Raw genomic sequence first — 13,385 nt, 5'->3', positions numbered from 1 at the left:
TAGTCTTGAGGTGGGTTCAGATCTCCTCGCATGCAGGAGCTTCTGAGGATCAGGTCTCAAAACCAGCTTGGCTTTGCTGGTGGTGTTCAGTTGAGCTTTTAATATGTTGGACTGCATGGTGCGGTAACATGAGCTGTGGTGGGCCTGTTCTTGGTCCTTCCTGAAGATAAGTTACTTAGACACTTGGAGGACAACCTCTACTATGCTAACAAGTTTTCTGATTCAGGGTAACTATGGACCCACTTAGATTACAGCGCTGAACTTGCTGCCGACACTTTATTCTTGACTTATGCAACAGTTTTATCAATGTTGTTGTGTGTTGCACTTTTAGGGGAAGAAAATGAAACTTATCAGGTTATTCTGCATATATGGTACATACATATCAAAGCCAATGCCCATCTGCAAGAGCTGTGAAAGATCACCTATGCAGCATGGAAGCCTAGGTAATAGGAAAAGGAAGCAACTTCAGCCCAGTTAACCCAGTTCAGCAGAAAGAAACCCAAGTGATGTTCTGGAAGTCTGAAGTTTGAGGAGAAGATAGAGAGCATTGCACAGATACAACTATTTTAATTGAAGAATTGTGGAAAATAAGTGAACTCTGAGGCAGCTGAAGCCAGCTTCAGATAGATTTTGTTATAAGATTATTTCTGTCTAGTCTTCCCTTAAGATACCACCATCATTTTAGACCCTCAGGTGATGACTCAGTCACAGAGAAAAGTTTCTTATAAAAAGTTTGGGTATTTTTGGCTGGGATAATTTAACTTTCATAAAGGGGTGAAAGACTTCACTCCATCGTATGGCTTTGTATGGAAGTCATGCATTGGTGAAAGCCCAGTGGTTCTCCAGCAGAGCTGATGGTGTGGGATCATTTACGTTTGCTCCTGTGAGCTTTGTTGCAGTTGTCATATATATACATTAGAATATGCAGTAGAATGATATGTAACAGGTCCCTGTGCGTTTTAACCACATCTTGAAGGGAAGCATTTACTGGGGATTTGTGCCAAATTTCAGCATGGCTTTGTGTGGTTTTGAGATACTGCAGCACTTATAATACCCTGGAATGGCTCATTTGGTTTATTCTTCTCTATGAAACTATGATTCTCCCCTTCCCTTCTTCTCAGGGTTTCAGGTTGTACAGTAGAGACAGGTTTATAATCAGTACTCAATCAGAAGAGACAGGTTTTTAATCAATATTCAATGAGGTTTGTTTTGCTATAGAGTGTGTCATAAATGAAGCAAAACCTACAGCAAGCTCGTTTTGCTTCATTTATTGTCTTTTGCAGAAAGGTCTCGGGCAGATAGTATTTAATGTTGGAAGAAAAGACAAGGGCATAAATTCTTGCCATTGCACTCTGACATGTTGCAATAAGACATGCGAAGGATAAGGTCTTTTTTATTAGGAAGGGTGATTTGCAAGCAGGATCACAGCTCCTCAGAGCTGGATTTACAGTGACAGGAGTGGTTATTGACTTGCCCTTTCTCGTAGTTGTGTCATGTTTCATCAGCCTTTAAAATCCTGAAGGTATCAAAATAAATCCTGAGGCTCCAGTAGCATAGCATTACATGGTGGAGAAGTATTGACCAAACAGGCTTTGTGTTTTACACAAAATGATGGCTTTGGTTCTTGGAAGGGGAAGGTCAGCCTAGACCCAATATATGATTAAATATGGGTGGAAAGTACTTTATTTACAAGTGGACTTCCTTAAATGTTTAGGGTTGGGGGGGTTGTAGTCACTGGATTATGTGGTTGGATACTACAAAAATACTCATAACCAGCCAAAATGAAATTTTAGTTGAAGAATTTGGGGCAGCGGAAGTTCCAAAGCACTCATGAAATTCCAAAATCTCAGCATTGCCTTCTTGAAATTTGATGAGAGCCTCTTGTTTTTCCAAGAACTATTAAATGAAGGTTCCGTTTAACAGCCTTGTTTAAGGTCCAGGCTGGGACTCAAGCTTGGAAATACATCTTGACTTTAAAGACTCTGTAGCATAGAGCCATCTCTTATTTTTATATATATATGCATATATATATATATGTATATCTCTGTGTGTATAAATTTGTCATAGTCAGTAAGTCCCACCACCTCCATTTTTCTTCTTCAGGTTTCATAAAACATATTCCCCTCTGCCATTCCAGTGCTGTGTTTTCTAATCGTGTTTTCGTTTGCTCTCTTCTGCTGAGCGCAGCAATGAGGAGAAGTGATGCTATGGCCATTCTGCAATGGAAACTCAATGTATTATAGGCTGTAGAATTTCAGCCCCGCACCTCTCTCCTGTAATTTAAGTCTCAGTATTTTTAGATCATTGATGTAGTTAGTGGCTCCTAGTGCCAAGTAAGACAGATTGTTTCTCAGCAGGTAAACACAATTTTGGATATTATAGAAGTTTTCTTAAGATCATATTTGAACTTGTGGAGACTTCAATCTGTGTAATGAGATTTAACGCAGTCAAAAATCTCCCTGTTCTTCCGATTGTTTTTTGAATGTCTTTTGTGATTAAATATATCTCTTCTTTTTCCGAGTTTAAATTTAATAGGACATATTCCTTGGAGATACTGGCTTGAATATTTGATTTCTGTTGTGTATTCATTGCTCTCTTATATTAGTTTGTGTGTCATGAGGCTTTCTTGGCTAGGCATATGTGGAGTGGCCAATTACATTTTTAACAGAACTGCTTGGCCCTCTCTCATGCATATGTCATAATTTCTTCCCTGAAAAACACAAACAGACATGGAAACACTTTTCCTGCCTTTTCTTTTGTTCACAGGATCGCTTGGAGCCTGGAGCTACCCACTGAAAAGGCAAACATAATGCAGAAACCACGGGGTTTCTGGCAAGATATTAGCAGGAGCCAAAGCTGCAGATCTCTAAACTGGCATTGCTGGTTGTGTAAACTGTGTTTCTGCCTTTTCTCTCTTGACTATGGTGACTACTTTTGAAGAGGATTTCTTCTTGTTGGCCATTAGGGTGACAGTATAAAATACCCGATTGGTATTTTATTGTCGGAAGCTTTTTTCTTCAGGAATTGTGTTGCGTAATACACTATAATGAGGAAATGTAAGGCGCATCCATCATCAGTACATGTTTTAATAAGGCTTTTAACACAGAGGGAGAACCTTTTAATATTTGTACGGCTGGCAAGGGCATTTACAGAAGACATAAACGTTGGTTTCCGTTTCTGCAAGTGAGCATAAGCTGAGGATATTTGGTACTCGAGGGCTTGGAGCATTGTGTGGAAATGTGTAATGGTTTCATTGGCTTCTGTAGCATGCATTTACTCATTGGGCATTTTCACTTCTAATTTATACTCATAATTGACATTTTTCTTTTGAAGCAGTGGCAATATAGAGCATTGAATGCAATCCATAGCATGCTTAAGGCTTCTTTTTGTAATGTGTGGTATTTTAATACTTAACTGCATTGCCTGATACCAGCCAAAATGATGCCAACAAAATGGGATTAATGTATTTACGGAAAAGGCAAATATGCATATATTAAAATGCAAAGATACATAAATACATAAAATGCACTTTTTATTATATAGATATCTGTGTTTATTATTTCTCTATAGTATTAGGACAGTAAAATCTGCCTTAATTTTCTTTTCCCTCATAAGGGCTTCAAACAGTGAAAGAACAGGGGGAGCTGGCTCTGAGAAGAAGTAGTAGTCATTCTTAGGAGAGTCCAAGTTAAAACCAGCAATTATCTCCAGATTTGGTTGAAAATAGGCCACATCTCGTCTCTATACCTCTTGCAAGGTTCTGGACAGCAGAGTGGTGTCAGAAACTTAACTTGATGAGATTTTTGTCTCTGTAAAGTATCACTGATGTTGCTCCCTTCAGTATACTAATATCCAAAAGAAGCCATCAACCTAGCATTTGTATTCCAATATATTTGCTGTCAAACACAATGAAGAATAAATATTAAGGTGTTTCTGATGCTGAATTATTAAGAGTAATATATTCAAAATCAGAAGATAATACTGTACTGGGAACTCTCAAAAGGTCCAGCTTTTATTGCCTTTGCTAGAGGAGACGTGAACTATAGCTGTACAAGTTGATTGGAATATGAGCTTGGCAAACTTACTCTGAAGTAAAATAAGCTTGAGACCAATTGTCTTTGGCTATGGAGAGCAGAACTGCACGGTTTCAGAGCAGCAAAGTTAAATGGGAGGAAATATCTCTTAGTATTTCTAGTGCTATATATGGGGGGGGGGGGTGTGACTTAAGGTTTAAAAACCCAACCCAACAGATTTATAACTTTTCCTTTTCTGAAGGAAGGATTTTTCTTTAGCCGCAGACTGGTTTTGTTCCACACAATGGTACTGGGACAAACAGGAGTAGCTACTATGTTTAATTCCAGTAATCAAAAGAGCCTTTTGGAGGGAAGTAACATAGGGGGGTTTGTCTTCTGGTTGTTAGGTGAAAGCTTTGTGCTGTTTTGCAGTCAGTGTTAGTCTGCTAAGGCAGTTCTAGCTGGTGAACGCAGGTCTCTTTCATCAGCATAATGCTGCTTTGCTCTTAGCAATTATTTTCTCTCAGGGTTTGCCAATTAAGCTCACACGAGTGAAAATGCACCTCATTTGTCAAGAAATGGCAGGATCAAATATAGGGACCATTATATAAATTGGGAAAGAAAAAAATCAGGCAGAGCATCTTTGAACCTCAGTGCGTCTCAGGCTGTTCGTGCAACGTTTGCATTGTGGTTATGTGTCCATCCCTTAGTGATGGAAGAAGCGTAAAGCAATCGGCCATAACTTATGGGCCGTCCATGTCCTGACTATTATGTGTTTTAAATCTTTGCTTTGGGAAAAGCTGCCCAGAAGATTCTGTGCAAAGACTCTTGTTGGTGTAGTGTATAATATTGTTTCTGTGTTAGCGTTGGTTTGGGGTTTTGTTTCCTCCTTGGTCTCAACTGGTTTGTGTTTGGCACAGTTAGTTACAGTCAATGAAGCACGATGGCTTAGCTGGCCACTTGTTTCTTACCTGCAGTCTGCTTAGAGTGAATTCTTCAAAGTCATGTATGCTCCAAATGTAGATGTGTGGGGCTTGGGTTTTCTAGTCAGATCCTTAAACTTTAATCTCAGTGACAAATAGATTAAGTTGATCTTACAGTCTGTGTGTGTAAAGCAAACTGGACTTTATCCATGGTTACCTGAGAGAACAGAAATGTCAGACAAAGTATTGAAGGAAGGAAGAGTAGGGATAGCTTGTCTTAGAGGAACAAAAACGTGTTTCTAGCACATCTGCATTAAACTCAAATATATATTTTGTTCAGGTTAAAATTCATGTAAGCTCTATAATCTTCCGGATTTCATTACGTATAACAGCATATCATGGCCTTCCACAAATGGCTTTAATTATCTCATCTAGCCTGTGCTGGAAATCAGCCGTCCCACCACGTCAGTCTGTGACAGCTCCCAGACTCTGCAGTAGCTCTGATTGCCCTCAGCACTGCCAAGACCCCTTGGGGAGCGGGGTGGAACCAGGGCTCATTTCTGCTGTTTTGTTAATCAGCGTTTCGTACTGAAACAATAGTATTCCTTCGGGGATATCCTTGTCATCGTCACTGCCTTTAAACTGCTTCTGGTGTTTGTGAAAACAGAGCTTCTCTAGTGCATTCACCACTGTGCACCGATGGGTGGGGGGACGTCTGTTGCCACAGAGTGCGGTCCTGGTGGAGGGAGAGCATGAGAGAGATGGAAGGAAATGTGGAAGCAGACTAATTGATAACAATTAAACGAGATGTAGATGGTAATGGAAATAACGTATACCTGGTTAACTGACAATTAAAAGGAATTGGTTTCTTTAAGCCTAATAGTAAATAATGAGGTGATGTACAGTTATTTCCCACAGGAGAGAGCTATTGAGAAATCAGGAAAGTTATTTAAAATGAAGAACGGCTATTGGCAAATGAATTAAAATGTACAAAGTGTTTGATATATACAATGGGGTAATGGAGAAAGTGGCCTGGCAAGCAGTGAGGTTCTTGAGCATCCTTACAGTGAGATTACTGAAGCATCCTCCCTAGACCCCCTCTAATCCCAAAATAAAGCTATCAGTCTCTAAAGAGGACTTTGTGATACAATCATCTTTGATAGCTGAGAAACAGAGCTGATTATCTGGGAAGATGAGGTTCAGTTCCCTTTGAATTGTGTATTGCCTTTGTTGGCTGTGGCTTTCAGTACAGGATTTGAGGAAAATTACATCGTGTGTTTTACAAGACTTGTGTGCATTGAAGGATGGCTGGAAGCACTGCGTGTCTGTGTTTTGAGTCATGGGCGCTCGGTTGTTTTCCACCCCCTACCAGTGAGACCAGTTAGTTTAATGGCTTTGATTGTAGGGAAATTTGTCAGGTTTATGTCTGGGGATGAGATACAATTTGGCACATGTGTTTGAAAGCCAGATGATTCAAAGGTTCATAGGTTGAGGCTGTTGATCCTGGAAGACTTCAAGTGGTCATCGTGACAGATAAAAGAGCATTTTTGTGAGCCTTTTCTTAAGTATTAAACCAAAACAGGCTCTCCTATAGGCCATCTGTATTTATTTTCCTGGATAAAGCTTCTAGCTTTGGAGAAATATAACAAGCTAGAGGGGACGTCATCATCATTCTTCTTTGGCCGAGGATGATGACATTGACACGAGGTTTTCTGACAGGGGACTAAAGTGGAAAATATTGGTGTTAATCCATAAAAGAGAACCCCTTTAAGAAGAAGAATTTGGGTGCAAATCACCAAAAAAAAAAGTGCTGTGGTTCTGGGTTTTTTCTTTTTTTTTCAGTTATTGACCTGTTCTCATCCCTGCTATAGTTTGCAAATGCTAGATTTCATGTGTAGGTTGGGAGGAAAGGCAGTGCTATTCCAAGGTAGAGGGTTCAGCTGGGATGCTTCTCCTGATTTCATCCGGTCGCCTCTATTTAAGAGACAGCTGGTTGTTGTTTAGGGTCTGAAATCTCCAGTATATTCCAGTCCACCCTGTTCTCATCAAATTTGACTGCCGTTGACACTGATGGTTGTTTGCTGGCCTGTTCAAGGTGGGCCAGTGGACTTTGTGCTGTTGCTTGGACACAAATGTTCATGTTCCTCAAAGTTCTGGTATTAACAACTGCATCTCATACCTCACAGCAGCCTTCCAGTGCCTGAAGGGGGCCTATAGGGATGCTGGGGAGGGACTCTTCGTCAGGGACTGTAGTGACAGGACAAGGGGTAACGGGTTCAAACTGAAACAGGGGAAGTTTAGATTGGATCTAAGGAGGAAATTCTTTCCTGTTAGGGTGCTGAGGCACTGGAATGGGTTGCCCAGGGAGGTTGTGAGTGCTCCATCCCTGGCAGTGTTCAAGGCCAGGTTGGATGAAGCCTTGGGTGGGATGGTTTAGTGTGAGGTGTCCCTGCCCATGGCAGGGGGGTTGGAACTGGATGATCTTGAGGTCCTTTCCAACCCTAACTGTTCTATGATTCTATGATGATCTGCTGACAGGAGCCCTGCATAACCCTTTACCCGTAGAGGTCTGTGACACACAGAAAATGTAGTCAATCACTGTACTTGTTTTTGCAGTGAAGATGGAGAGATGAAGACATGAAGTCAAGGGGAGGTGGGAAATGAAATGCGGCTTCAAACATTTCCTTTTAATCAACTTTTTTTCCCTTGTGTTTTAAGGTTTAGTTTTCAGTCTCTTAAGAACTTGTGGGATTCCATGTACTTCACAGCCTTAATCGTTATCTTATTTTTAATTGAGTTTTTTTGCCATACTAAAGCATTTTGGTGTGAGAGCTGGCATGGATTATTCCCTTGCTATGCTAATATGCAGCAGCAAACTTAGCTTCCCAATGCATGCATGTATTTCTGTGGGATATATGGGAAACAGTGAGAAGGAGCACACAGCACTGCCTGACTGATGATGTAGGTCCTGAAGTCTAGGACTGACAATGGAGGAGTCGTGTGTTCAAACTAAAACTCCGGGATTTATTTTACTTGCCTTTTGAGGGGGGTTAGTGGTGATTTGAGTTGGTTTGATGTTTTTCGAGGGGAGGCGGGTGTTTAAACAATAGGTTTTATATCCTGAAGATTCGTTTTGAAGCCACCACAGAGAGCTGAAGCTTTTGTTTTCAGTGTAAAACTTGAGATTCTGTTCAGTTTGCTTGATGATAGAAACTGGAATATTTAAGTAGATCGAGTAACAGGAAGTTTATGCTTTAAGCCATGAGAGTTTGGCCTCATTGGCTGCGTGTACTGATAAGATAATGCCATAGTCCGTTTCCAGTGGTTTCCAGGAATCTGTTAAGTTAGCAATAATGAGTCAAAGCTGTCTTTATATCTCTGGATGAGGTGTATGTCACATGGTGGAAATCATGACTGACAGCTCCCAGCTCATGGGTTGTATCTGCAAGCCATTCACGTGAGGGGAGAATCACTGTGGGATGAACAGGATCCTGACATGTAGGTACTGGCAACATCAGGCAGTTTTCACTTGCAGGAGCTCTTCAGGCTCAAATGATTTTACCTCTCTGCTTAGCAGCTTTATTTGAAGAGAAAAGCCCTTGGGTTTCACTCCGACAGGGTGCTTGTTCTCCCTTAAGAGTACGCTGTTTGGCCTTAAAGCCTGCTTATCCTCTCTTGGAGAGAACATGTTGAAACTTACTGGAAGCATGAGGACCTCAAAATTCCTGCTTCAGTATGTGATGCCTTTGAGACCATCAAAACGTTTCCTGATAACATAGTACAGAAGGGGCTTACCTGCCTGTGGTGGTAAGTGCAGTACTCTCAGGGAAGCCATCAGATGTTAATTGAGGAGGGTTTTTTAATGTCTTTGCTCATTGTTCTGTGCTTTTTTGACAGTTCTGGGTATAGTTTTTAAACTCCTTCATATTAAATGAAGTGTATTCCTTCCCACTGACTTTTCTTGGAATCTGCGTGGTATGTGTTGTGTGAACGTATGTGACCATATGTGCCTTCTTCTACTCCTTCTTAAGCTCTGGCAGTAGCTGCTCAAGCTGGGTAGTACCCTCAGCTTCTAAAGTGCAAATCCCCTTAATAAAGCAAGCAAAGAAAAACCCTACCATTTCCATCCCACAGTGTGTGCTGATCAGCTAGGGCTTGTAAATTCTGTGCACACAGATTATATTTCCACCAAAGTGGGTCTACAAATGGCTTGGTGGGCACCTCTATTTTCTGTTGCATTTCAGCGTGCGATGCTCAAGTTCTTTTAAGAGATGAGGGGCTGCAATCTTGCCTCAAGCTCCTGTAGACCACTTCCAAGATCCCAACGCTGCTATGGAATTGTGCTCACTTGCCAATAAAGAAGGTGGGCTTTACCTAGCAACAAGCTTTGTGGTTTCTACCTGAGGATCAAACCCACAAGAGCATTTGTTCAGCCCGTTGCGTCACGTTGGTACTGAAGGTTTTGACAGTCAAATCATTGCTGACGTTTCCGTTGATGTACAAGGAAGAGAACAATCCAGTATGTTTTTCCATAGCAGTGCTGTCACTGCAGGACTGACAATAGTAACAAGTTCTTTCATCACTGAATAACCAGATACCCCAGAAGCAGCCTATTTTCAATCAAAGCGTCTCACTCCCAATGGCTATTTTCTGACTGGTTCCTTTTAGCTATTTATGTTCTCCCTGAAGTATTTTATAGAAACCAGAGTCCCTTTGAAAACCCACCCAAACAACCAGAAGTGTATTTTACGTATTGTAGTATGTAAATGATTAGTCATCACTTGTAAATTGCCTAATGGAGGAGGAGGAGGAGATTTATATTGAGGGAAGGTGAAGAGCTTGGCTGTTGCTGCTTTATGTCTCAGTTCTTCCTGCCTTTGGGGGTTTTCCCTTGATAAGGTAATTATGAAAGATTTTTAAAGAGCATCAACCTAAGAAGCACTGTTTGTGGGTCTGAAAAGTGGTCGCTGCACCCTGTAAGCTGCTTTTCCACTTGCTTATGCTTTCTTGGGGAAATTTATGGAGGTTTTTTGCTTTAATTTGAGCTTCAGTGGCAGTCTTGTACGTTGTCAATGAAAAATGATGTTGGCATTGGAGATCTTAAGCGTAACAACATGGAGAACTCAGTTTATGAAGAAACACGTCTGTGGTAAAGCATGGTAAGATTATGTTAAGCATCTGTGGCACAAGACCATTAATGCTGCTTATTGGAGTCTTGGCAGGTCTCTTACCTGGCTGGATATGATACCCTTCGATTGGTTGGTATGGCTTTGTTTTGCTCTGTTTATTTGCCTTATAAATGGTTAATTCACAGGACATGGTAACACTGAAGAATCCTGAAATCATTTTTCTGTGTCCTGATTTTGGTACAGATACCCGTTTCCTAGTTTAGAAGGGCTTTGATTGCAAAGGTCTGTCCCCTGGCTGTCTTTTCCCAGGTCAACCTGTAATGCGTGTGCTGTGTTTCATTGGCGGTTTTGGTTTGTGGATGGCTTGGTTGCCCTAAATCTCTTTTTAGAAGTGTGAGGGAAAGGGTTAACAGAAGACATTTATGGTGGAAGTTTTTCTTTCAGTCGGAGGTTTATTCACTCTTTCCTCTCTGTGTATTGGTTCCATGAAATACATCTGCTTAGGCAGAATTTTCCATGTTGTTCCTCCACTCCCATGATGATTCTCTGCTTGTCAGTAAGATAATATTTCCAACAATGCCCTTTGAGATATACCAAAAAGTGAGTGGGAAGGCTTGACTTGTCTTAGTCTGTGCACATTATTACGTGGTTTGAGGAAAAGAAATACTTTTATGTATGTAAATGTGAAGGGTAGCGGTGGTAGGTTATCGAGCTGCCTGCTGGGCTGCTCTCTGTGCCTGAGCTCCTAGAGAGAGTGGTTTGCGAAAGACTAAATTCCATTTCTGGCGCATGAAATTCAGCTCTTCCAGTGTGGTGAGTTCCAGTGCGCTGCCACATACTGTACAGCAGTTACAGCTGCACAGGATGGAAAACGTGCCTCAGAAACAAGGGGTCTGATGTTAGAGTGAGATGGTTTTCAATCGTGGGTCTGTGTCATATCCTTCCCGCAAGTGGAAGGATACATGTTTCCTCCTATTTGCTGGGTTTGTGTATTTGCACTAATTGCTTCAACTGTGATTCATGTGCAAGCCTTGAGGAGAGGTGCCTGTTGGATTGAGGCGGTTCGGCACACAGCCATGGCTTGTAAATGAGTCCGACTCATCCCAAAATGCTCCTTTCCTGTCAGATCAGCTGCTCAGCTGGCAAACGCAATCTGATGAGCAGCATCAATTGCATTGCCGAGGCAACTCTTCCCTCGGGTTTATTTTCCAGACCGTAGCCCGGAGCTTTTTCCTCCTCAAGACAGTGCCTTGAAAGAAAGCTTTGGTGATGGCCATTTCTCAGGGAATGTGATTTCTTCCTTCTTGTGCTCCCGTTCTGGATCATTCCGACTTCTGTTGAGCTTCTGAAAGGAACATCTCGATTCACTATCCCAGCAAAGCAGGTCACTTTCTAAAAGCACCCACCCAGCTTCTTTCTCAGTGGTGTTTGGCTATTGAAACTCTAATTGGAGCAGAAGCCTTGGTTAAAAAGCAAGCAAGTCCTTTTTCCTCAAGCCCTCATTGATTTCTGTTGAAGCAAACAGATGAGCTTATATATAAATATGTATAAATGCTTTTTTTAATGAAAAGTGTTGGAATTCACTAAAAAAGGTTAAAATTGAAGTGAGTAATCTTCGGTGCATAATGCAATTGTTAATTTTAGCTCCTTGCGTAGGAGCTGTTATGACTTGAACAGCCGGCTCTAGCCTTCATTAGAGAAGAAGCAGGCAGTTTTGAGACAGGTGGAGCTGGATCAAGCTGTGAAAGTGATTTGCTCGAAGCTGGTCATTCGTGTTAGAAATCTGGTCCTCTCTATTGCATCCTTACCTTGTGCCATGATTGTTGCCATTGTTACTTACTTTCCATCTTTTTCCAGGTTGACTATGATCCGTCAAACTCTCTGAAGGACCAGCATGGAGATTGGGACTCTGAACTGTTAATGGGGACATGGGACTCACGTTGTCATTGATCACTTGTGTGGACTTAACCAGCGAAGAGCAACAGAAGACAATAGGAAGACAGTGGGAATTATAGCAGACTTTCAGGTAAAGGGCTTCTTTGGTGCAGCTGATAAACTGTGAAGGGCAATTGGTTTTGTGAACCCTATGTAAGCATGCAGATGAGGCATGGGGTAACGTGAAGAACTTGTGCATGCGTGTGCGTTTCTTGGCGGAAATCATTAACAAAGGAAGGGTTATTTATTTAACAGACAAGGTTCAGGTCTTGCCATTCATGACTTCTTAGCAAAGGCATCCAAGTCTCGGTAGTAACTGCAGAGTAGCCAATGCCATGGGACTTCCTGGGGAGGGCGGTGGGAGGAGGAGAACCACTTGAAGCTTGACTTGCCTTGCTGCGAGCTAAATTGTGAGCTTCAGAGTTCGGTTGGTTCATTTATGACCCATGTGGCTTCATTTCTTGTGAAACCCACAGCCCTTCTCAAATGGAAAGATGATGTAGGGAAGGTTTTATTATCGTTGTTTGCTTACAAATTCAAAGCAAGAGCAAAAATTGGAAGGTGTGAGTTTGTAAAACTTGGTGTGTCGTATTTTTTGTTACTTAAAAATGAAGGTAAGTGTTATCAGACCTGTTGAATGTTAATTACAGGCTGCGAAAAGAAACGTGGCCAAGTGTGGCTTTGTTTCATAGCCGCTGTTTCATTGCTGAGAAGCAGCGAGGTATTGCAAGAGACCCTTTCTGAAATAACTCCCTCTCGCAACTGCACTTGTTTTTCCTGAAGATACTGCTTAAGCCAAATGGATGGGGAAAGAAAAGTTAAATAATTCATGAGCCTTGCTTGACAATTGATCAGTGGGGGAGGCTTCAAGAGGGAGCTGGGGGAGAGAAAGAGAGAGAAAATAATAATAGGCTTTAACTTTGAAAAGCCTTTAAAGCTTCTGTACAACAACCCATTGTGAGCTGAGAGTAAATGCGGTTCCGTGAAGATATCTTCATTAGAAATACCTGCCAAGGGCTTCCTGCAGGATTTTCATAGTACTGGAGAGTAACGTGGGGCTTGGGAAGAGGCTTAGGATTTTAATAATGGAGCTGTCAATTTGATGCCTGAAAGCTTTGACTCCGAGAGCTTTATTGCCAAATTTAGATTTCATATTTACATGGAATTATTACCTCTTCAAGTTCTATGGGGTTTTAAACTGGTAGTGAGCACCATGGGCTTCTACCATGTACAAAACCCACATTAGGCGCTATTGTCATTTCAGTACAGCTCTTCAACCGGAACATGTATATGTGTCTCTCAGCTCCTGAGCTGCATGTTTTGATTTGTTCGTCAGAGGAAATGAAATTACTTGGGAATTCAAGGGAAAATTCACCTCCAGTGTT

At 41.5% G+C, this 13,385-nt stretch overlaps 1 protein-coding gene across 3 annotated transcripts in view; it reads left to right on the top strand.

Moving 5' to 3' along the window:
• The window catches only part of ARPP21 (cAMP regulated phosphoprotein 21), a 422,740-nt gene that overhangs the window by 312,378 nt on the left and 96,977 nt on the right, over positions 1–13,385 (top strand). For all 3 annotated transcript variants that reach the window (XM_065665400.1, XM_065665399.1, XM_065665398.1), the window contains one exon: positions 11,923–12,091. The gene's annotated coding sequence lies outside the window, so the exon portion shown is untranslated. The remainder of the gene's footprint in view (positions 1–11,922; positions 12,092–13,385) is intronic.

This window comes from Lathamus discolor, chromosome 2, assembly GCF_037157495.1.
Source record: "Lathamus discolor isolate bLatDis1 chromosome 2, bLatDis1.hap1, whole genome shotgun sequence".
Lineage (NCBI taxonomy): Eukaryota > Metazoa > Chordata > Aves > Psittaciformes > Psittacidae > Lathamus > Lathamus discolor.
This window is presented reverse-complemented; position numbering and strand designations above follow the sequence as displayed.